Raw genomic sequence first — 23653 nt, 5'->3', positions numbered from 1 at the left:
TTAAAACTAATTATTGTATTAGAATTTCCCTCTACAACCCTTGTTATTGGGCCAGTACACAAGCCCAATAAAGTTGAGAAGGGCCCAAACCTTAAGAAGCCTACAAATTGATCCATGAGCAACCTAGTACATTAAATATTTATTATTCCCCAAATTAATAATCATTTGATTCATTGCCATGTTAAACAACATGCCTTGATCATTTGTAAATACACATTTATACCTCATTTTTAGTACATTGGTAATAGTACATTCTTAAAAGTCATGGATTAATAATCCACACCTCAGGATGGATACAATAATTCGTAAATTTTTAAACATATTGATATTTATATGCAATAATTCGGAATTACTGTACAATCTTTTGTCTCAATGTGTTGATAGTATCTGCCAATCGTTTGTTAGATTGCATTACAACAACCCCAAATTCAGCAGCATCTAATACTAATCAGTGATTAGTAATCACACTTGCATATACGAGGGAAGTGTTATATTGCTAACTCATAACTTAATTGCTAACTACAATTAAATAATAGTCATTAGATATTTAAATTAAGGGCTTAGATCATTAATTCCTAAATGTCAATACGATCAACGAAAAACGTCAATAAGACCATAGGATTAATTCCAAAAAATATCAATAGGGTATTAATGTCAATTAACTACATGTTTAGTTATAACTTACTTTTAAAAGAAATCCCAAAACTTTAAATTCATATAAATATATCAAATTAAAGATAATTTCATAAAGATTCCAACGATATCCTACATGCATATGTTCCGACGTCAAAATTTGAAATTTTTTTCGAAATTTTTAATTTTTTCGTACAAGCAGAATTGTCAACATACTATATAAAATATGTCAATATAATATATGTAGAATGTCAATATAAGCAATGGGTTAACATTCTTAAAGCATTGTGTTGACATTCTCAAAGCATTGTGTTGATATTTTCGAAACACTACATTAACATTTTCATCCAAAACCCTAATTTTGAGTTTTTTTTTATCTTTTTTGATTTTATTAATAAAAACAAAAATTACACATGGCAAATTGTAGACCACACGTTTCCTAAAATCCTATGGCCTTAAATTAGTTGCAGTTAACAATTAAATAATGAGTTAGCCATTGATCACTTCCCCTTAGAGTAATATCTAAATTTTAATATTTCAATATCGATTATATAGTTTGATATACTTTTTTGAACAAGAAAGTGATTAGCTTTAATATTTTTTATTTTTGTTTTAAGCTTATACTAACATGGATGTGTAACTAGGGGATGGTTTTGCGCTAGTGCGACCCTTGTCCCGCCTTAAGTGAGACAATTCTATTTGAGAAAATAAAATTGAGAATTGAAGAGAGAATAAAACAAGAAAGATTAAAGGTGTTGCCTTATTAAAAAAAAAAAAAGAGGAATCATTTATATTAAAGTAGAGAATTAAAGAGATAATATAATAAGAAAGACCAAATGTGTTGCTTTATTAGAAAAGCAAAAGGAATCAGTTATACTAAATTAGAGAATTAAAGATAGAATAAAATAAGAAAGACTAAATGTATAAAGGCATTGCTTAAGCCTTAAAATAAGATATATTACAAAAACACAATCACACGACAAAGGTTTGGAGCACACAAAAAGAAACACACGTTGCTTAAACAAAAGTTCACACCACACGTTATGCTAATCAAACACAAGCCAAATTACACAATCAACCTCACAGATGATGTCTCCTAAGCCCATTCCTCCTCTCTTCTCTTCTTCTTCTTACTCTTCTTCATGTCTTCTTCTCCTTCCTCTCTCATAAAATATCTTGTCAGCAATCTCTTGTATCTTCTCAAAGTATCTTTCTCTCAACCTTCTGCAACATAACAGTGTCCACGCGACACTTCCTATTCCCACAACATAACCAGAAGCAGCAAACACATATTCCCACTCGATCTCCTCATCTTTTGATTCTGAATCCACTGATGGTGATGGACCAGGTGGACGACGGTTGTTGAAACTTCCGTTGAGTGGGAAACCATATAACCCCGCGTTTCCTACGTATGACTCTGCCGTAAACGTTTGAAACTGACGGCCAGTTGGGATGGGTCCAGTGAGATGATTGTAAGACACATTCAAGAATGATAGGAAATCTAGTTTTGTGAGCCCATCTGGTATTCTCCCGGTGAGCTTGTTAGAAGAGAGGTCGAGCGACCGAAGCTCTGTCAAGGCACCCAATGATCTTGGGATTGCATAACTGAGAGAGTTGTGGGATAGGTTGAGATGATAAAGTGAGCTAAGATTACCAATTGCATCTGGTATTTCTCCCTCAAAATGATTGGAAGACAAATCAATGCATGTAAAGTCAGGCCAAATCTTCACAAGCTTCACTTCAATTCCTTTGATGGTTAAATTCACCTTATTGTGGTAGTAACTGTAGGCGCCTAAAAAGTTAGAGTTGGAGTGGTTGAGCCTGGCATGTGTAGGACTCTGTAGCATCATTCCTCTCAAACTTGAGAAATTTAGCTTATTCAGAGTGCCACTGAAATGATTTGAAGATATATCTTAAATTTGAAGATCCGGCCAACTCTTACTACATCTCAAGTCTCCTTGGAATCTGTTGGAGCGCAAGACAAGGACGCGCAAGCTCAACGGAAGAATGCAAGGGAAAATATCATTTAAGTTGTTGTTTCCAACATTCATCACCTCTAACTTCTTACAATTTCCTAGAGACTTAGGAACCTTCCCGCCTAAGTTGTTGTTACTAACATCAAAGGTTTGTAGGCCACACTCATGCGAAAACTGATCAGGGATAACACCACTGATTTTATTTCCCCTAAGATTGAGCACTTCACTCACAAGATCTTTTTTGATTAGGCAAGGAGGTATGCTACCACTTAAGTTATTGAATGACAAGTCGAGAACACGAAGTAAATATGCATTGCAGATGGAGGATGGAATCATTCCAGTTAGTCTATTGTTAGCGAGCATGAAATTACTGAAATTTGGAGAGATGGGAAGCTTTTTCAAACCTGTCAGAAGATTGGAAGAAAGGTCCAAATAGTTCTTTTTAGTTTCCCAAATCCAACTTGGAAGGTCCCCTCGCAAATGATTGTTTGAGAGGTCAAAATCTTCCAAACTGGATGCATTTCTAAGATATCACACCCTTAAATGGGGATATCCATGGGAACTTGAACTCATGTTATGACAGGGTCTATTAAGTCTATGAGGCTGAGTTTCACTAATTTTTCGGGTTTGTTACCAAGTTCGATTAGCAATCTCAGGTCGTTGTCGGAGATAGACCCGTGATACGGTCATATTAGTATTATTATTATATCTCTATTATTTAGTTTACTAATGATTTATCATATCTTCTATTTAGGTTATTATTGATTTACAGTATCTTTATATTTTCTTATTCCTTAAGTTAGGGTATTTACTCTTTAGTATTATAAATAGGACCTATTGTCATTCTCATTATTCAGTCAATGAAATGATCGTTTATCGCCTTTCTTGTTTTCTTTATCATTTTTTCTGCAAACCCTAGTTGTCGACGGGATTTCGCCTCCCGGGACTTCTAATCTATCTTTCGGCATCGCGTTAAGGAGATTATACTTAACAATTGGTGCTTTCTTTGTGTTCTCATCCTCCCATCTTCGTTCATGGCTGAAGTCCATCTCGGAATGGGGAGAACAGAGTCCCTGGTTATGCCGTGCGCCACAATAGCGACGTACGCCCCGGAGAATTCAACAGTTGCAATGCTGGAGAATATTCTCACTAGGTTCGCCCGAATCGAGACCCGATTGATTGAGCATGAGCGTAGGGCAGTAGCCACGCTCCCTCCGTTGAGCCTAGATCCTGACCCACCTGACGGACCACCGTTCTACACCGCCACATAACCACTTTACCCACCTTACCAGCCACCGTTGCTTCCATATCAGCCTGACAGATACCTACCTCCCACACCATACACATACACTACCAGCCTGCTCCACCAAACACACCAGCCACCACCGCCTCCGACCAATTCCATAGGCCATCAGCCCTACACTACGTTTGATGCAGCCGCACATCCGCAACCCTACCTCCATCTTCCCTCACACCCGCTTGTAGTGGCCCGGATCCTTACGTACAATAGTGTCTTCTCGATGCTGGTTATCCTCCATGGCAACTGGAATATCAGCCCCAACGTCCGCTGCCGCTTCCTAACCGTTCGCCAACACCGATGCACTCAACCACTTGCTGGTCTCTGCCGAGTCATCGCCGATCAGCAGCGCCGCTACTTGCTGTTGCTGCTGCCCCGCCACGTCCACTGCTGCGATCTGGCTCCACGCACCCACCTCAATCGCCTAAGAAGTTCATTGACTCGGGCCGGCAACATGGCCTCACCAATAATCTCAACCTATTGGTTCGATCGCCTTCTCCTGACGAACTAGCTGCTGTAAGCGATTACAACGAGAAATTACGTGTGTACAGATTGGACCAAGCCGCCCTGCTTGCCCGTGTGACCGCTTGGTTTGAGAAGAACATTGATGATGAAAATATAGCTGAGGAGAACTTTGAGGATGCTCCTGATGTAGCCGATGAAGAAAAGATTGCTTCCCGAAACCAAGTTGAAGAGAAGGAATGTGAGCATAAGAAGATTCTGGAGGAGAAACAAACGGCTCTACATCCTACGGCTGAATACCTTGGCGTTGCTCGTGCTGTGCGAGGCAGCACTAATAGCTATGATGGCTACGCTTTGCGAGCCCTTTCGTGTGGATCGACAAGAATCAGCTTGTTTTCTGATCCTTCTACAGATGGAACGTGTCTTGACAAAATATGGTGTATGAATTATTCCAATGGAGTACTTGGGGTTTCCAACGGTGCTGCATTTGTTACAAATCAAAGATATTTTGCATTTGATACAGGGGATACTGTAACAGCCCGCCTTCCTAGGGTACAATAATTGCGGCAACTGCTACCAAACGGATACGAAGAAATGAACAAAGGCTAGGGTTTCATTTAAAGAGTTTTGACCAAAAGATTAGAAAGAACTATCAGAGTATTTAAAGCAATAACTTAACCTGGAAGCTTGAATAAGGAAAGAAAGGTATCATAAATAACGATAAAAAATCTCAAGAGTATGACATAGTTTCTGAGATAAAACCACAAGATAGTCTAAGAAACGAAAGGAGAGTGCAAAGTATTCCAAATAAACATAAGTGTATCAAAAACTTGCGACCAAGAGAAAGAATAGCTATGTATGAAGACAACTACGCTTGAAGTTCATAACAACCATCTTAATTAATTATCATGCTCAACACCCGCCACCGCTTGTCATCGTTCAACCTGCACATAAGGAAAACACATGCAGGGCTGAGTATTTTGAAATACTCAGTGAGCTCATTGCCAAAACATTTTATAAGTTATGCCACCCTTACCAAGTGAACTCGAGTTTTAGGCAGTTATAAGAGAAACACCACGAGTATCACAAAATATATTTTCCATAGACTGGCCAGTCAAAATAATCCCCCATTTTCTCATCAAAATAACAATCATTCCATGGTGCGACGAAAGTGTGGCCACACTTTTCGCCCACGAGACCGGCCGACTAGCAAGGACGGCTCCCGATCCCATCGTGTACACAGCCTGGTAGGGCTTGCGGCCCATACTCAGACCCAAATTCGTATAAGCATATCAAGTATCACATTAAAAACAAACATAGGCATGTCATAACTGTTAAACCACCCTTATAACACCAAACAACATTTTGATAAAATAAAAGAGAGTTTTTAGAGTAACGCCCACCTCGACTGCTTAGTTTTCAAGTAGTTTCGCTTTTCCGTTATCCGGTTTCGCAACCAAAGTTTCACCTTTTAATCACATAGGCACATATCACAAATTAGGTTCAATACTACTCTTACTCATGCATGTTCCATTACTTTTCCCTCTTCCCAACGATTTATCTTATCATTACTAATTAATCAAGATCATGTTTATCACACAAGATTATTTAACCATCAAACACACACCATACAAACACTACACACACACACACGCCACACACACATACACGACACACACACATACATGTTCCCACACCCCTTTTTATCCCTCTTTCACTCAACCAAGATGCATGAGGGTTCAAGAAGACCGATTAATCGGTTAAAAGAAGAAAAAGAAGAAGTAGAAGAAGAACAAGCATAACTCTTAAACCAAATACCTTTTAGAGAAAAACGATCGGTAGAAAACAAGTATTAGCCTTGATTCTTCAGAGTTCTTGGATTAAACTTCAATTCTTCTCCAAAAGATAGCAAAATATTGGAGAGTAGAAGAAGAAAAAATTTGAGAGAGTGAGGGGATGGTGGGGGCCGAAAATATGGGGGCTAGGGTTGGGGTTTTGGTTCTTATTTATAGAGTTCAACAAGATCTTTAGGTAATTAGAATAAAATATTTGGTAAGATCTCATTCTCCACAATTAAATAAATAAATATTGTGAAGTAGGGAAGAAGAATTAACAAAAATAGATCCTAGGGCAAATCTCCAAATTTTTGAAAATTAGGCTTCTAGGATGGCCAAGATTTTGTTTTGGTATATTTTACGGAGTAGAATAAAATATCACGGAGCAAAATAAAAATAAGAATTCTCCCAATTTGGAGTGAAAAGTGGCGCCTCCTATGCCTTTTAAATAAGACATGAATTTTTAAATATTGACTAGAATAAAGTAAGGCAAGATCTCTTGAAGTATGGAAAGATTTGGTAGAATAATTAAATTCTAGGTATGGAAGGAAATCAAATAAGGGATCAAGTAAATAAGCAAAATAATATTTCCTTCCCAACATAGTGATTTTCGAAAATCACTATTAAACAAGAGGCTCGATTTTTCCATCTTCAAAACAAGGAAATAATTGGCTCTCGGATTTTGATTTGGATAAATATCCCAAGGATTAAATTAATTCCGGAAGAAATAGAATTTCTCTTCAAATGGGGTCTAGGGTTCGAAAATTACAAGAATTAGGGTGACAAGTATTTATGGAAATTTTCTCTAATATTCTCACTCACCCTTAGATAATTAATTTACCACATAATCTCACAAATTAATAAATCACATGCCACATCATTAAATCAATAAGTTTGACTTTTCAAACTTCCAACACAAACCCTAGACTCAAATCGACCATATCATCTCATGAAATAAATGCATTCTCGATTCCACGTCATCAACAATTAATTCTAGGGCTCTAAAATTAGGGTTCGGAAATTCGGGATATTACAGATACCTTGCAAAGTTGGAGTAGTTGAGCCTGACACGTGTAGGACTCTGTAACATCATTCCTCTCAAACTTGAGAAGTTTAGAAAATTCAAACGACCACTGAAATCATTTGAAGATATATCCAGAATTTGAAGATTGGGCCAACTCTTACGACATCTCAAGTCTCCATGGAATCTGTTGGAGCGCAAGACAAGGATGCGCAAGTTTAATGACAACATGCAAGGGAAACTACCCTCAAGGTTGTTGTCTGCAACATTCATCACCAGTATGCTGGGGTTTGGTGCCCCTTGCACAGCGGAAGACTTGTACAAAATAAATAAATCAGATACGGATCTATTTGACCGATTATGCGATTAATCAATTCACATGTTAAACAAATAATTGCATGCTAGAACGCAAATAATTCATGCTCATAGAAAGTAAATCCTTAACATGATTTCTACGGTTTAAAGTTACCGATTTGATTCTCCAAAGAATCGTCGATTGCTCGCGCCTTCTCCACGTGATGATCTTCGATACTAGACCACAGATCTTCTCTCTGGTTCCCGAACTGTATCTCGATATCAGGGTGGACTGATCTTATCAAAATACTATGACTTGAATAAAGAAGAAACAAAATTCTCACGGAGGAGAGCTGAAAATTTTGACTCCTTCTTTAGAGAGAGGAGATCGAAAATTTCAAAAAAAAAATTCATTTATATGTCCGTCTCTCCTTTATTCTCCTATTTATATTAAGTTCCTTTTGGGCCCAGACAGGGATCTATGGAAGGTTTTGGATATGGGCTCCCCCAATTAGCTTTTTACTAATTAAATTGAACCCACAATTTAATACAAGCTTATATTGGAATATTACGAGCAGCCACTACAGAAGTAATATTGAACTCTCCCCATCCAAATCCGAAATTACAAGTAATCCGGGTTTCCACTTTTATTATTATTTATTTCCCGCGCTTAAGATATAAATGTCCATTAATTAATTAATGTCTGCTATGGACTTAATTAATTAATATCTTATTAATTCCAAGAGTGGACTTAGCAAGAAACATTTATTTATTATTCATAGAGCGATAAAACTCCAACCGACCAGTTTTCTGAATAATAAAACCTTGTTCGAGCTCCTCTTGAGGACATTATCAAACGAGACTCACCTCGCGCACGTTTCAACATAATAGCAATCCTAGCACCGCTAGATATTAATCACCACTACCCAATATATCAGGATCATTGGGTTGCGAAAAACCCGCACCATTTGATAAGTCAAAGTAGTGCATAATCAATACCGTATGCTCAATGCTAACATATGTATATTAAGAAATAGTATTTTATCAAGACCTAGTCTTTTAGTAGATAGCATAAAGACATGTCTTGCTGTTAAATCCGTTCAGTGCTATACCACATCAATGTCATCTTATTTCAGTAAGGCTTAGAAATATGCGGACTGATATTGCAACCTTTCACGATAGGTAGTCTAAGCCTATCTAGGTTGTCAAATTCTTCTTTTTCTTTTGCAAAGCATTGCATAGATCTGACCGTGTTACCTTAAAGTGGACGCCGCCCACAACCGGTCTACTAAGCAAAAGACTTAGACTTTGTTTGCTTCTTATACATTTAAATGTTTATAAAACATCTTATAAATGCACAAGCAAACAAAATGTAATAATATACTGATTCTATTCGTGCAAAACAGCTCGAATAATACTGAATCGGGTTAAAAATGGATTGTAGAGTTTTTCGTATAAAAGCAAGATTCTATTCGCTCGAAACTTCTCGAAACATGCTTTTGAGTATACAAAACCTAACACAGTAAGCTCGTGCAATTTCCCAGAGACATAGGAACCTGATGAGGTTTGGTGCCCCTTGCACAGCGGAAGACTTGTACAAAACAAATAAATCAGACATGGATCTATTTGACCGATTATGCGATTAATCAATTCACATGTTAAACAAATAATTGCATGCTAGAACGCAAATAATTCATGCTCATAGAAAGTAAATCCTAAACATGATTTCTACGGTTTAGAGTTACCGATTTGATTCTCCAAAGAATCGTCGATTGCTCGCGCCTTCTCCACGTGATGATCTTCAATACTAGACCACGGATCTTCTCTCTGGTTCCCGAACTCTATCTCGATATCAGGGTGGGCTGATCTTATCAAAATACTAGGACTCGAATAAAGAAGACAGAAGAAATCCTTTTGGGAAAAGGAGTAGAAATCGAAATCCTCCACAGCTGGAGAGTTCGAAATTTTCGAAAATTTTAAGTATGAAAATTGTGATTGTTCTGTCTCCTTTATTCTCCTATTTATACTAAGTTCCTTTTGGGCCCAGACAGGGATCTATGGAAGGTTTTGGATATGGGCTCCCCCAATTAGCTTTTTACTAATTAAATTGAACCCACAATTTAATACAAGCTTATATTGGAATATTACGAGCAGCCACTACAGAAGTAATATTGAACTCTCCCCATCCAAATCCGAAATTACAAGTAATCCGGGTTTCCACTTTTATTATTATTTATTTCCCGCGCTTAAGATATAAATGTTCATTAATTAATTAATGTCTGTTATGGACTTAATTAATTAATATCTTATTAATTCCAAGAGTGGACTTAGCAAGAAACATTTATTTATTATTCATAGAGCGATAAAACTCCAACCGACCAGTTTTCTGAATAATAAAACCTTGTTCGAGCTCCTCTTGAGGACATTATCAAACGAGACTCACCTCGCGCACGTTTCAACATAATAGCAATCCTAGCACCGCTAGATATTAATCACCACTACCCAATATATCAGGATCATTGGGTTGCGAAAAACCCGCACCATTTGATAAGTCAAAGTAGTGCATAATCAATACCGTATGCTCAATGCTAACATATGTATATTAAGAAATAGTATTTTATCAAGACCTAGTCTTTTAGTAGATAGCATAAAGACATGTCTTGCTGTTAAATCCGTTCAGTGCTATACCACACCAATGTCATCTTATTTCAGTAAGGCTTAGAAATATGCGGACTGATATTGCAACCTTTCACGATAGGTAGTCTAAGCCTATCTAGGTTGTCAAATTCTTCTTTTTCTTTTGCAAAGCATTGCATAGATCTGACCGTGTTACCTTAAAGTGGACGACGCCCACAACCGGTCTACTAAGCAAAAGACTTAGACTTTGTTTACTTCTTATGCATTTAAATGTTTATAAAACATCATATAAATGCACAAGCAAACACAATGTAATAATAATAGTGATTCTATTCGTGCGAGACTGCTCGAATAATACTGAATCGGGTTAAAAGTGAATTGTAGAGTTTTACGTATACAAGCAAGATTCTATTCGCGCGAAACTTGCTCGAAACATGCTTTTCAGTATACCAAACCTAACAATCTCCCACTTATACTCAAAACATGCTTTCGAGTATACCCACTGCCCACTGCCAAAAACTCTCCCACTTATACTCAAAGTAGGTCTTTGTACTAGATATATCGAACTACCATTCATTTCAGTAAGTGAAAGAAAAATCTGTTTGGTTGTTCTCTGATAATATCTTTTTCATCATAATGTGTTTGCTGCGTACTTGATCTTTAATTAATTTCATCTCCATATGTGATTGCTTAGCTTAATAAACTCGTGTGTCCTTTGAGTTAGCCTTCACTAGAGTAATAAAAAAATAATACTTATAGGCATACTCAAACTTACGATTAAAGCTATTAGGAAGATATTCCTAAGGTAAACACATATTCAGATGATGACTTACTCGATCACTGATTAGTCATAAAACTAAGACAGTGTAACCCTAAGGACATTACATGAATGACGGGTAAACTAGAATATAGTTACTAGTCTTTCTCAAGCACTAGGGTATATTTATTACCTCAATCAAAATCCTTTGCCATGGTTAATATGATATATACTTGCTATGCATAAGCACAACTAATATCAAACTTAGTACACATTATAGCATACATGAGAAAACTATCTCCAAACTAGTCTCATAATTCTTGATCTCACTGATGCACTTTTTATTTGCACTATAAATACCTGCAAGTATACAGAGTAGGTATAGTATAGCAAAAGGTTAGTACCGGGTATCGAACACGGGGAAGATGTACACAAAGTGTCTATCCTCTACTAGAACTCAATTACTATCTGGAGAAACAAGAATTTTTGGAAACTTTTGAAAACAGTAAATATTAAAAACAGTAAACAATTAAATGCAAGCAAATCACGGAGAGAAAAGTATAGAGATAAGGGGAATTCCAGGGATGTGCTTTCGCTTTTATGGTTATACAAATTCCAAACTACAATACCCTAGCACAGTTAATACTTTGAAAGGACGAGTCACCTAGCTTATGCTCATGCGATACAAACGTTGATTACTAACATTAGGGTTGTCAATCCTAACACGTAACTCCAAAAAGCTCCTAAGACCCTTGAAAAGTCCTCACTCTCAATTAACAGTGCCGTTTTAAAGGAAGCTAACTGTAGTGTCTACTAAGTGGATCTAACTCGCTAGAACTCTGGCACAGTTATGAAGCAAGTTGTATTGAATCATACATAATTGTGTCACTCAATTATGAAGCATCATGATTAACTTAGGGAAGAAACAAAGTAAAAACAAAACGGATATTAAATAGAAAACGGAATTGTATAACCAAAGTTGCTACTAACACATCCCTAGAATCCTATGAGTTTAGTTACACATGACTGAATAAACTAAAAACATAGATTGAAGGGAAAGCAATTTGAACATAAAACTAAAGCAAATAAAACCCGTAGGTTGAATCCTTGTCGTTCTTGATGTTCTTGAAATCCTTCTTCAACTCCTTGCACAATTGAAGTACTCTAGCTTTTGATCTCTATGAATGTGTTCTTATTGTGTGTCCAAAAAAAAAACTCCTTTTGATGAAGCTTGAGGTCCTATTTATAGGGGAAGATTATTCCTCATCATAGAAGGAAAAGATCTTCAAAATTTGGTAAATCTTGGAGCAAATCTAGGGTTGGTCGGATTCGCCGCCTTTCTCCGGCGGGCCGCCGCACCCTGGCCGGCGGTCGCCGCGTTGGAGTCCAGAGATTCTGACCCTTCGGTGGCGGACCGCCACATGTCCTCCGGCGGTCACCGGGCGAGACTCTTCTCCTAGCGTAAATTTCCGAGGCGGGCCGCCACATAGCTCTGCCCGCCGGGCGCCGGCGGTCGCCGTACATCTTCGCGGCGGTCGCTGGTCGCCGTCTGACTCCAGATTTCCAGACTATGCGTTTTTACTCCCCTTTTCGGCTCAAATATGCACATTTCTCACAAAACACGTCAAAATACCAAAATCTATAGAATATGCAAATAATGGACATGTAGAGTGATTTTGATAACAAAAACGGACCAAATAATGGCCTTGAAACAGTGCAAAATCCGGGCGTATCACTCACTAAGCGTCAAACGACACTTGACTAGAGACAAGACAATTCCATCTTGACAGGTATAAACCTTTTCTTGGAATTTCTAATGCTTAAATGTTCCAAGAAATGTGTAAATATAAGATTCCTAAGAGAATGTCATCACTCTTTCTAGCATCTTAAAAGGACTTAGATGCTAAGAATGTAATTAATTTCTCTTAGATCATTTATCTTAAACTGGGTAGACAACCAGTTTCCTATGCCAGATGCCAATCTTAGTTGTTTGCAACTTTTGTAGATTTCATCATCGTACAGTACCAATAATACCATACGTAATGCACTTTCAACTTCCTTGTGCTTATAGCATTGTTAAGGACACAAGTTAAATTCCAAATATTTGACAAATTTGATAAAACACATATACTATGATTTAGATGCTTGCCTAAGACTACGAAGGTCTATATGAGCTTCCAATCATGCGTTTCTTACCCTTAATTACATATCCATTAGAACGTTCCAGTAGATGATTTCCTCAAGACTTCTATAGAAGGCTGTCTTGACAATCATAATACATACATTCTAATTTATGTAAGTTCATAACCCATTGTCATTGTCTAGCCATTTGAGATCCAAATTTACACTTGCAAAGATACTTGCTCCCACTGACTGACAAAGCCTGTAGGTAGTATTGCAAGTCTTGTAAAACATGTTGTCTATCTTAGATTGCAATATGGAATCTATCACCTATTCAAAGATGATTATCCAAATTAACCAATACTACATTGTAGTTAAAGGGATTATGTTCAAGTTAATCTAAGACCGAGTCTTACGACACTCTTAGACCCAAGAACTTGTTGTGTTCCAGTGGAACGCTCCCACTACGATATGGTTCTTACAATCTTAGGTACTGAAGTTGATTTTATTAGTGCAAAAGTTTCTAATGGTATGACTTCTTGGTAATGTGGAAAATCCGATATCTCTCTCTTTATTTTGAGAGTTATCACGCTGTTAGGCTTGTAATTCATCTCTTGATCTTCATACAAGAATTATATCTTTGAAGATTACAGAACTTATAACCTTACATCATTTGGGACAAATCTTAAAACATGCATCAGTACTCAACTCCAATTTCTTGGACACTTTTCCAACACGTGTTGGAACAACATTACACCTTGAGATGTGCTAGACTAGAGGCGATCTAGTCCACAACTCGTGTTTTGTAGAAGGTACTGATGTTGGTAGTTTCTTTAATGTTTATCCCACCAATGATAAGATTTTAATGAGTATAACTCATCACATAATCAAACTTGTCTTAGAAAGACTTTGATTCCTTCTTACATAACTATCATATTCATTAGATGAATGCTTGAATTCGTTAATGGAGATTAGACTCCCACTACTGATCATAACCCTTTGCTCGTCTCCTTATGGTGTAAACCATTAAGACTTGCTAGTCTTTCTATGTTGCACTTCTATAAGTATTCTGAATGTCTTGAAAAATCAAATGATTCTAACTCATAGTGCATCAAATAGACTTTCTCAACTCTCAAGTTATTTAACGAAATGTTAAAATCTTGATAGTCTAGATCAGTTCGAACAATTTCTAAGTATTTTCTTTGCCTTAAGGCTAAGAGCCATAAATACTTTATTATTCAATGATTAAGAAGTTGATGTGTTGTTGAATACTCAACCTTGTCGCACTTATATTATTTTAATACTATGATGCCTTAAACATCAACTATAAAACAATAGTTGAGCATTAATAGCTCCCACTGCAACAAAAACCTAACTGGATCAAGATCTCTTACTTAGAAGTTGCATTGTCATGTAAGTCATTGTCCTTCTATAATATAGGTCAATCCAACTCACAAAGCATCTTTTCTCGCTTTAAACAAACTTTGATGACAATTCAGGCTCTCCCATTTCCATATCTAGTCTTTTGTTCAAATGAACTGAGACTTAAGAAAAATGCAGCCTTTATGAATTTATCATCTATCTTGTTACTTTTCTCTAACAGTAAGATAACGACTATTATTCTGAAGATTTTCAACATTTTAGTTAAACCTTCTTGTAGTCATTTCTTATTACTTTAGGCGATGACTTGTGTCAGAAACTATTTGAGTGATCAAAATATCCTCAAAACATTCTAAAACTCTAGGATATTCCAATCGAATCATCTTGACAGATTCTATTGATATCCATCTTTCATCGTCATTAACCAAGACTTGTCGAGCTACTTAAAGGAAAATAGCTTGACCTTATTCCTCAAAGAACTTGTCAAGTACATGCATAATGCATTCTCGAACATTCTTCGTGGAATTATGTCGAGGAAATGGAGGACATGAATCATTGAGTATAAACTCCAAGCTTTCAGCGATGAGAATCTTATCATTTTCGTTTCCGGTCTACATAATTTAGGCATTCGAGTTTTCTTTCTGTAAAGATCGCAGACAAATATTAAATGACACAATGAAGATTTGGCAAATAAACTTATTATTACATACTCATGCTCAATACATAATCACAAATAACCACAAAACAATTATGTATCTTACAACAGCAAAATTAATAAATTGTATCCTCCTCTAGAGGTTAATACGCATTCAAATTTTGACAATTTTACTGGTCACAACACCGACGCATCAATTGGTTCCTCCTCTGGAGGTTGATACGCCTAATGCTGCCTAAGCACGACCATCAGATTTAACATTACAGAATTTTATTTCTACAACACACTCCCATAACAATGTTCATGTGCTGACAACAAAACCAAGCTATCTCATAAATTTTGATTGAACCCTGAAACTCGCAGTTCCTTAGGATTATTGTCCCCACTCTGCAGGTGGGAATAATATTGGGAACCACTTTCTAGTTCATTCTATTTATTATGTGAGAAGTCCGCCCTTATGAACTTGCTGTTTTCGTAGGATTATTGTCCCTACTCTGTAGGTGCCGATAATATTAGAAAATTAACTTCACAAAATTTGGCAGACCAACCGATGGAGATCGTATACAACGCACTTGTTGTAATCATCACTTAGATATTTTTATATGGTTTTGGCATAATTATCACTTAAGCAGATAAAACAGATAATCCACTTAAAATAGATAAACACCAAATAAACAGATAAATCCATCTAATGCATGACATTTAAACACACAGGATAATTATCGACAATTATTTAATCTAGTCAAGGGAGAATCAATTAAATAATTAAGTTTTATATTGGATCATAATTATCCAATTACTGATAGGATTTATCAAGATAGAGTTAACTATCTAAATCCATTTATTATTCAAGATTTTATTTCGATAAAATCAAATCCTACAATTCAAGATAACGTTGATCTAGGATTATCATTATTTAAATCGTACTAGGATATTACTAGATAGAAACAATTCCATCATATTCCATAAGATAAAAATAAAATCTTATCAACCAGGATTTATACAAATCTTAATTCTATTTAGAATAGATATCCAGAATATATCAGACATTACTTAGGATTTCTTAGATAAATAAATTTATCTAAATCCAATTAAATAAGGATTTTCTTATATATCATTAACATCCCAATCTATCTAGGACATACATCCAAAAGATAAGGATAACTTGGATTAATACTTATTTTAATCCATCTAAGATTTATCTTAATAGAATTAAATCTATTCAAATCCATAGGATAAAATAAATCAATATCAATATTAATATTAATGTTAATCCATCTAGGATTTAACTTGGAGTAAATCCATATAAATCCACAGAATTAAATAATATTATATTATAATTATTCAAATCTATCCAAGATTTATCTATGAGCAAATCCATATAAATCTATAAGATAAGAATAAAATATTATATTATCACTATCCAAATCCATCTAGAATTTATCTATGAATAAATTCATAGGATAAGAATAAAATAATATTTTCATTATCTAAATCCAACTAGGATTTGTCTAGGATAAATCCACATTAATCCATAGGATATAAATAAAATTAGATTGTCATTATCCAAATTTAACTAGGATTTATCTGGGAATTAAATCCCTACGAATCCATAAAATAAGGATAAAATCCGCAATTAATCCATGATTTAATACAAAATCAAATATTTTATAATATATAAAATCCACAAAAGATATATTCAAATCTTATTTCCAAATTAATCTTGAATTATTTCTAAAATTGAATCCAAGGATTTGGAAATCCTAATCAAAATTTGGAAAGCGAAGTCGTGAGACGAGACAAAACGACATCACGCATAGGGAAACCCTAATCTTGCGTCGTCGTACTCCCACTGACGTCAAAACGAGCCGCTGCTGGGCTCCCACTCGTCTCGCGAGCTCGCCGAGCCTGACGTCTCCGACGCTGCTGCGTCGACGTCGCTCCTCCGGAGCTGCTGTCGCTGCTGCTCCGTCTCCTGCTGCACTACATCGCAAAGAAAGCCCAGCCCAAATTAAAAGCTAGGGCAGCCTGCAAGCCTGTCCACCAGCCGCCGCCAACAGACGTATATGCTTCTTCCAGATCTCGATCGGATATCCCTGCAAAACCATGTTTCGAATCGAATCCATATTTACATGAAAACGATTTCAACCAACGAGAACAATAGTGAAATCAATCACCGTCCATGTTCATAAAGAATTACGTGAATAATTAAGTGCAACTAATGATTCATAAATGGAGAAATACTTTCCATTCAATAATCAAAAGTAATCATTCCAAGTAATGATTACAAATTGAGAAAACATCAAATAAATTACGTAATTTGAATCTGAGAGCAGCGTGCAAATTTCCTCGACGCGAGGCGCAAAAAATTCTTCATAATTTTCGTTGTTGGCGATGCAATTAAAATTAAACAACACGAATAAAACGAAGAATCACATGCGTTCAAACAATTTATATAGCATGAAATTAATCCACATAATCAGAGCCAAAAATTGGTTCTGATACCAATTGATGGGGTTTTGGTGCCCTTGCACATCGGAAGACTTGTAAAAAACAAATAAATCAGACATGGATCTATTTGACCGATTATGCGATTAATCAATACACATGTTAAACAAATAATTGTATGCTAGAACGCAAATAATTCATGCTTATAGAAAGTAAATCCTAAACATGATTTCTACGGTTTAGAGTTACCGATTTGATTCTCCAAAGAATCGTCGATTGCTCGCGCCTTCTCCACGTGATGATCTTCAATACTAGACCACAGATCTTCTCTCTGGTTCCCGAACTCTATCTCGATATCAGGGTGGGCTGATCTTATCAAAATACTAGGACTCGAATAAAGAAGACAGAAGAAATCCTTTTGGAAAAAGGAGTAGAAATCGAAATCCTCCACAGCTGGAGAGTTCGAAATTTTCGAAAATTTTAAGTATGAAAATTGTGATTGTTCTGTCTCCTTTATTCTCCTATTTATATTAAGTTCCTTATGGGCCCAGACAGGGATCTATGGAAGGTTTTGGATATGGGCTCGCCCAATTAGCTTTTTACTAATTAAATTGAACTCACAATTTAATACAAGCTTATATTGGAATATTACGGGCAGCCACTACAGAAGTAATATTGAACTCTCCCCATCCAAATCCAAAATTACAAGTAATCCGGGTTTCCACTTTGTTTATTATTTATTTTCCGCGCTTAAGATATAAATGTCCATTAATTAATTAATGTCAGCTATGGACTTAATTAATTAATATCTTACTAATTCCAAGAGTGGACTTAGCAAGAAACATTTATTTATTATTCATAGAGCGATAAAACTCCAACTGGCCAGTTTTCTGAATAATAAAACCTTGTTCGAGCTCCTCTTGAGGACATTATCAAACGAGACTCACCTCGCGCACGTTTCAACATAATAGCAATCCTAGCACCGCTAGATATTAATCACCACTACCCAATATATCAGGATTATTGGGTTGCGAAAAACCGCACCATTTGATAAGTCAAAGTAGTGCATAATCAATACCGTATGCTCAATGCTAACATATGTATATTAAGAAATAGTATTTTATCAAGACCTAGTCTTTTAGTAGATAGCATAAAGACATGTCTTGTTGTTAAATCCGTTCAGTGCTATACCACACCAATGTCATCTTATTTCAGTAAGGCTTAGAAATATGCGGACTGATATTGCAACCTTTCACGATAGGTAGTCTAAGCCTATCTAGGTTGTCAAATTCTTCTTTTTCTTTTGCAAAGCATTGCATAGATCTGACCGTGTTACCTTAAAGTGGACGACGCCCACAACCGGTCTACTAAGCAAAAGACTTAGACTTTGTTTACTTCTTATGCATTTAAATGTTTATAAAACATCATATAAATGCACAAGCAAACACAATGTAATAATAATAGTGATTCTATTCGTGCGAGACTGCTCGAATAATACTGAATCGGGTTAAAAGTGAATTGTAGAGTTTTACGTATACAAGCAAGATTCTATTCGCGCGAAACTTGCTCGAAACATGCTTTTCAGTATACCAAACCTAACAATCTCCCACTTATACTCAAAACATGCTTTCGAGTATACCCACTGCCCACTGCCAAAAACTCTCCCACTTATACTCAAAGTAGGTCTTTGTACTAGATATATCGAACTACCATTCATTTCAGTAAGTGAAAGAAAAATCTGTTTGGTTGTTCTCTGATAATATCTTTTTCATCATAATGTGTTTGCTGCGTACTTGATCTTTAATTAATTTCATCTCCATATGTGATTGCTTAGCTTAATAAACTCGTGTGTCCTTTGAGTTAGCCTTCACTAGAGTAATAAAAAAATAATACTTATAGGCATACTCAAACTTACGATTAAAGCTATTAGGAAGATATTCCTAAGGTAAACACATATTCAGATGATGACTTACTCGATCACTGATTAGTCATAAAACTAAGACAGTGTAACCCTAAGGACATTACATGAATGACGGGTAAACTAGAATATAGTTACTAGTCTTTCTCAAGCACTAGGGTATATTTATTACCTCAATCAAAATCCTTTGCCATGGTTAATATGATATATACTTGCTATGCATAAGCACAACTAATATCAAACTTAGTACACATTATAGCATACATGAGAAAACTATCTCCAAACTAGTCTCATAATTCTTGATCTCACTGATGCACTTTTTATTTGCACTATAAATACCTGCAAGTATACAGAGTAGGTATAGTATAGCAAAAGGTTAGTACCGGGTATCGAACACGGGGAAGATGTACACAAAGTGTCTATCCTCTACTAGAACTCAATTACTATCTGGAGAAACAAGAATTTTTGGAAACTTTTGAAAACAGTAAATATTAAAAACAGTAAACAATTAAATGCAAGCAAATCACGGAGAGAAAAGTATAGAGATAAGGGGAATTCCAGGGATGTGCTTTCGCTTTTATGGTTATACAAATTCCAAACTACAATACCCTAGCACAGTTAATACTTTGAAAGGACGAGTCACCTAGCTTATGCTCATGCGATACAAACGTTGATTACTAACATTAGGGTTGTCAATCCTAACACGTAACTCCAAAAAGCTCCTAAGACCCTTGAAAAGTCCTCACTCTCAATTAACAGTGCCGTTTTAAAGGAAGCTAACTGTAGTGTCTACTAAGTGGATCTAACTCGCTAGAACTCTGGCACAGTTATGAAGCAAGTTGTATTGAATCATACATAATTGTGTCACTCAATTATGAAGCATCATGATTAACTTAGGGAAGAAACAAAGTAAAAACAAAACGGATATTAAATAGAAAACGGAATTGTATAACCAAAGTTGCTACTAACACATCCCTAGAATCCTATGAGTTTAGTTACACATGACTGAATAAACTAAAAACATAGATTGAAGGGAAAGCAATTTGAACATAAAACTAAAGCAAATAAAACCCGTAGGTTGAATCCTTGTCGTTCTTGATGTTCTTGAAATCCTTCTTCAACTCCTTGCACAATTGAAGTACTCTAGCTTTTGATCTCTATGAATGTGTTCTTATTGTGTGTCCAAAAAAAAAACTCCTTTTGATGAAGCTTGAGGTCCTATTTATAGGGGAAGATTATTCCTCATCATAGAAGGAAAAGATCTTCAAAATTTGGTAAATCTTGGAGCAAATCTAGGGTTGGTCGGATTCGCCGCCTTTCTCCGGCGGGCCGCCGCACCCTGGCCGGCGGTCGCCGCGTTGGAGTCCAGAGATTCTGACCCTTCGGTGGCGGACCGCCACATGTCCTCCGGCGGTCACCGGGCGAGACTCTTCTCCTAGCGTAAATTTCCGAGGCGGGCCGCCACATAGCTCTGCCCGCCGGGCGCCGGCGGTCGCCGTACATCTTCGCGGCGGTCGCTGGTCGCCGTCTGACTCCAGATTTCCAGACTATGCGTTTTTACTCCCCTTTTCGGCTCAAATATGCACATTTCTCACAAAACACGTCAAAATACCAAAATCTATAGAATATGCAAATAATGGACATGTAGAGTGATTTTGATAACAAAAACGGACCAAATAATGGCCTTGAAACAGTGCAAAATCCGGGCGTATCACTCACTAAGCGTCAAACGACACTTGACTAGAGACAAGACAATTCCATCTTGACAGGTATAAACCTTTTCTTGGAATTTCTAATGCTTAAATGTTCCAAGAAATGTGTAAATATAAGATTCCTAAGAGAATGTCATCACTCTTTCTAGCATCTTAAAAGGACTTAGATGCTAAGAATGTAATTAATTTCTCTTAGATCATTTATCTTAAACTGGGTAGACAACCAGTTTCCTATGCCAGATGCCAATCTTAGTTGTTTGCAACTTTTGTAGATTTCATCATCGTACAGTACCAATAATACCATACGTAATGCACTTTCAACTTCCTTGTGCTTATAGCATTGTTAAGGACACAAGTTAAATTCCAAATATTTGACAAATTTGATAAAACACATATACTATGATTTAGATGCTTGCCTAAGACTACGAAGGTCTATATGAGCTTCCAATCATGCGTTTCTTACCCTTAATTACATATCCATTAGAACGTTCCAGTAGATGATTTCCTCAAGACTTCTATAGAAGGCTGTCTTGACAATCATAATACATACATTCTAATTTATGTAAGTTCACAACGATAGCGAGAAGATAATTCTCTTTGGGCATAACCCATTGTCATTGTCTAGCCATTTGAGATCCAAATTTACACTTGCAAAGATACTTGCTCCCACTGACTGACAAAGCCTGTAGGTAGTATTGCAAGTCTTGTAAAACATGTTGTCTATCTTAGATTGCAATATGGAATCTATCACCTATTCAAAGATGATTATCCAAATTAACCAATACTACATTGTAGTTAAAGGGATTATGTTCAAGTTAATCTAAGACCGAGTCTTACGACACTCTTAGACCCAAGAACTTGTTGTGTTCCAGTGGAACGCTCCCACTACGATATGGTTCTTACAATCTTAGGTACTGAAGTTGATTTTATTAGTGCAAAAGTTTCTAATGGTATGACTTCTTGGTAATGTGGAAAATCCGATATCTCTCTCTTTATTTTGAGAGTTATCACGCTGTTAGGCTTGTAATTCATCTCTTGATCTTCATACAAGAATTATATCTTTGAAGATTACAGAACTTATAACCTTACATCATTTGGGACAAATCTTAAAACATGCATCAGTACTCAACTCCAATTTCTTGGACACTTTTCCAACACGTGTTGGAACAACATTACACCTTGAGATGTGCTAGACTAGAGGCGATCTAGTCCACAACTCGTGTTTTGTAGAAGGTACTGATGTTGGTAGTTTCTTTAATGTTTATCCCACCAATGATAAGATTTTAATGAGTATAACTCATCACATAATCAAACTTGTCTTAGAAAGACTTTGATTCCTTCTTACATAACTATCATATTCATTAGATGAATGCTTGAATTCGTTAATGGAGATTAGACTCCCACTACTGATCATAACCCTTTGCTCGTCTCCTTATGGTGTAAACCATTAAGACTTGCTAGTCTTTCTATGTTGCACTTCTATAAGTATTCTGAATGTCTTGAAAAATCAAATGATTCTAACTCATAGTGCATCAAATAGACTTTCTCAACTCTCAAGTTATTTAACGAAATGTTAAAATCTTGATAGTCTAGATCAGTTCGAACAATTTCTAAGTATTTTCTTTGCCTTAAGGCTAAGAGCCATAAATACTTTATTATTCAATGATTAAGAAGTTGATGTGTTGTTGAATACTCAACCTTGTCGCACTTATATTATTTTAATACTATGATGCCTTAAACATCAACTATAAAACAATAGTTGAGCATTAATAGCTCCCACTGCAACAAAAACCTAACTGGATCAAGATCTCTTACTTAGAAGTTGCATTGTCATGTAAGTCATTGTCCTTCTATAATATAGGTCAATCCAACTCACAAAGCATCTTTTCTCGCTTTAAACAAACTTTGATGACAATTCAGGCTCTCCCATTTCCATATCTAGTCTTTTGTTCAAATGAACTGAGACTTAAGAAAAATGCAGCCTTTATGAATTTATCATCTATCTTGTTACTTTTCTCTAACAGTAAGATAACGACTATTATTCTGAAGATTTTCAACATTTTAGTTAAACCTTCTTGTAGTCATTTCTTATTACTTTAGGCGATGACTTGTGTCAGAAACTATTTGAGTGATCAAAATATCCTCAAAACATTCTAAAACTCTAGGATATTCCAATCGAATCATCTTGACAGATTCTATTGATATCCATCTTTCATCGTCATTAACCAAGACTTGTCGAGCTACTTAAAGGAAAATAGCTTGACCTTATTCCTCAAAGAACTTGTCAAGTACATGCATAATGCATTCTCGAACATTCTTCGTGGAATTATGTCGAGGAAATGGAGGACATGAATCATTGAGTATAAACTCCAAGCTTTCAGCGATGAGAATCTTATCATTTTCGTTTCTGGTCTACATAATTTAGGCATTCGAGTTTTCTTTCTGTAAAGATCGCAGACAAATATTAAATGACACAATGAAGATTTGGCAAATAAACTTATTATTAC

The 23653-nt window shown here is 36.1% G+C and overlaps 1 pseudogene; it reads right to left on the bottom strand.

Annotated features, from left to right (window-relative positions):
* Positions 1–1713: 1713 nt before the first annotated feature.
* Positions 1714–4072, bottom strand: LOC148931910 (receptor like protein 27-like; annotated as a pseudogene).
* Between the last annotated feature and the right edge of the window lie 19581 nt (positions 4073–23653).

Source organism: Salvia hispanica, chromosome 2 (genome assembly GCF_029641045.1).
Source record: "Salvia hispanica isolate PSC_SH4W2 chromosome 2, Shi_PSC_v1, whole genome shotgun sequence".
Taxonomy (NCBI): Eukaryota; Viridiplantae; Streptophyta; class Magnoliopsida; order Lamiales; family Lamiaceae; genus Salvia; species Salvia hispanica.
Note: the sequence above shows the minus strand (reverse complement) of the source record. Positions and strands in the feature narration are given on the sequence as shown.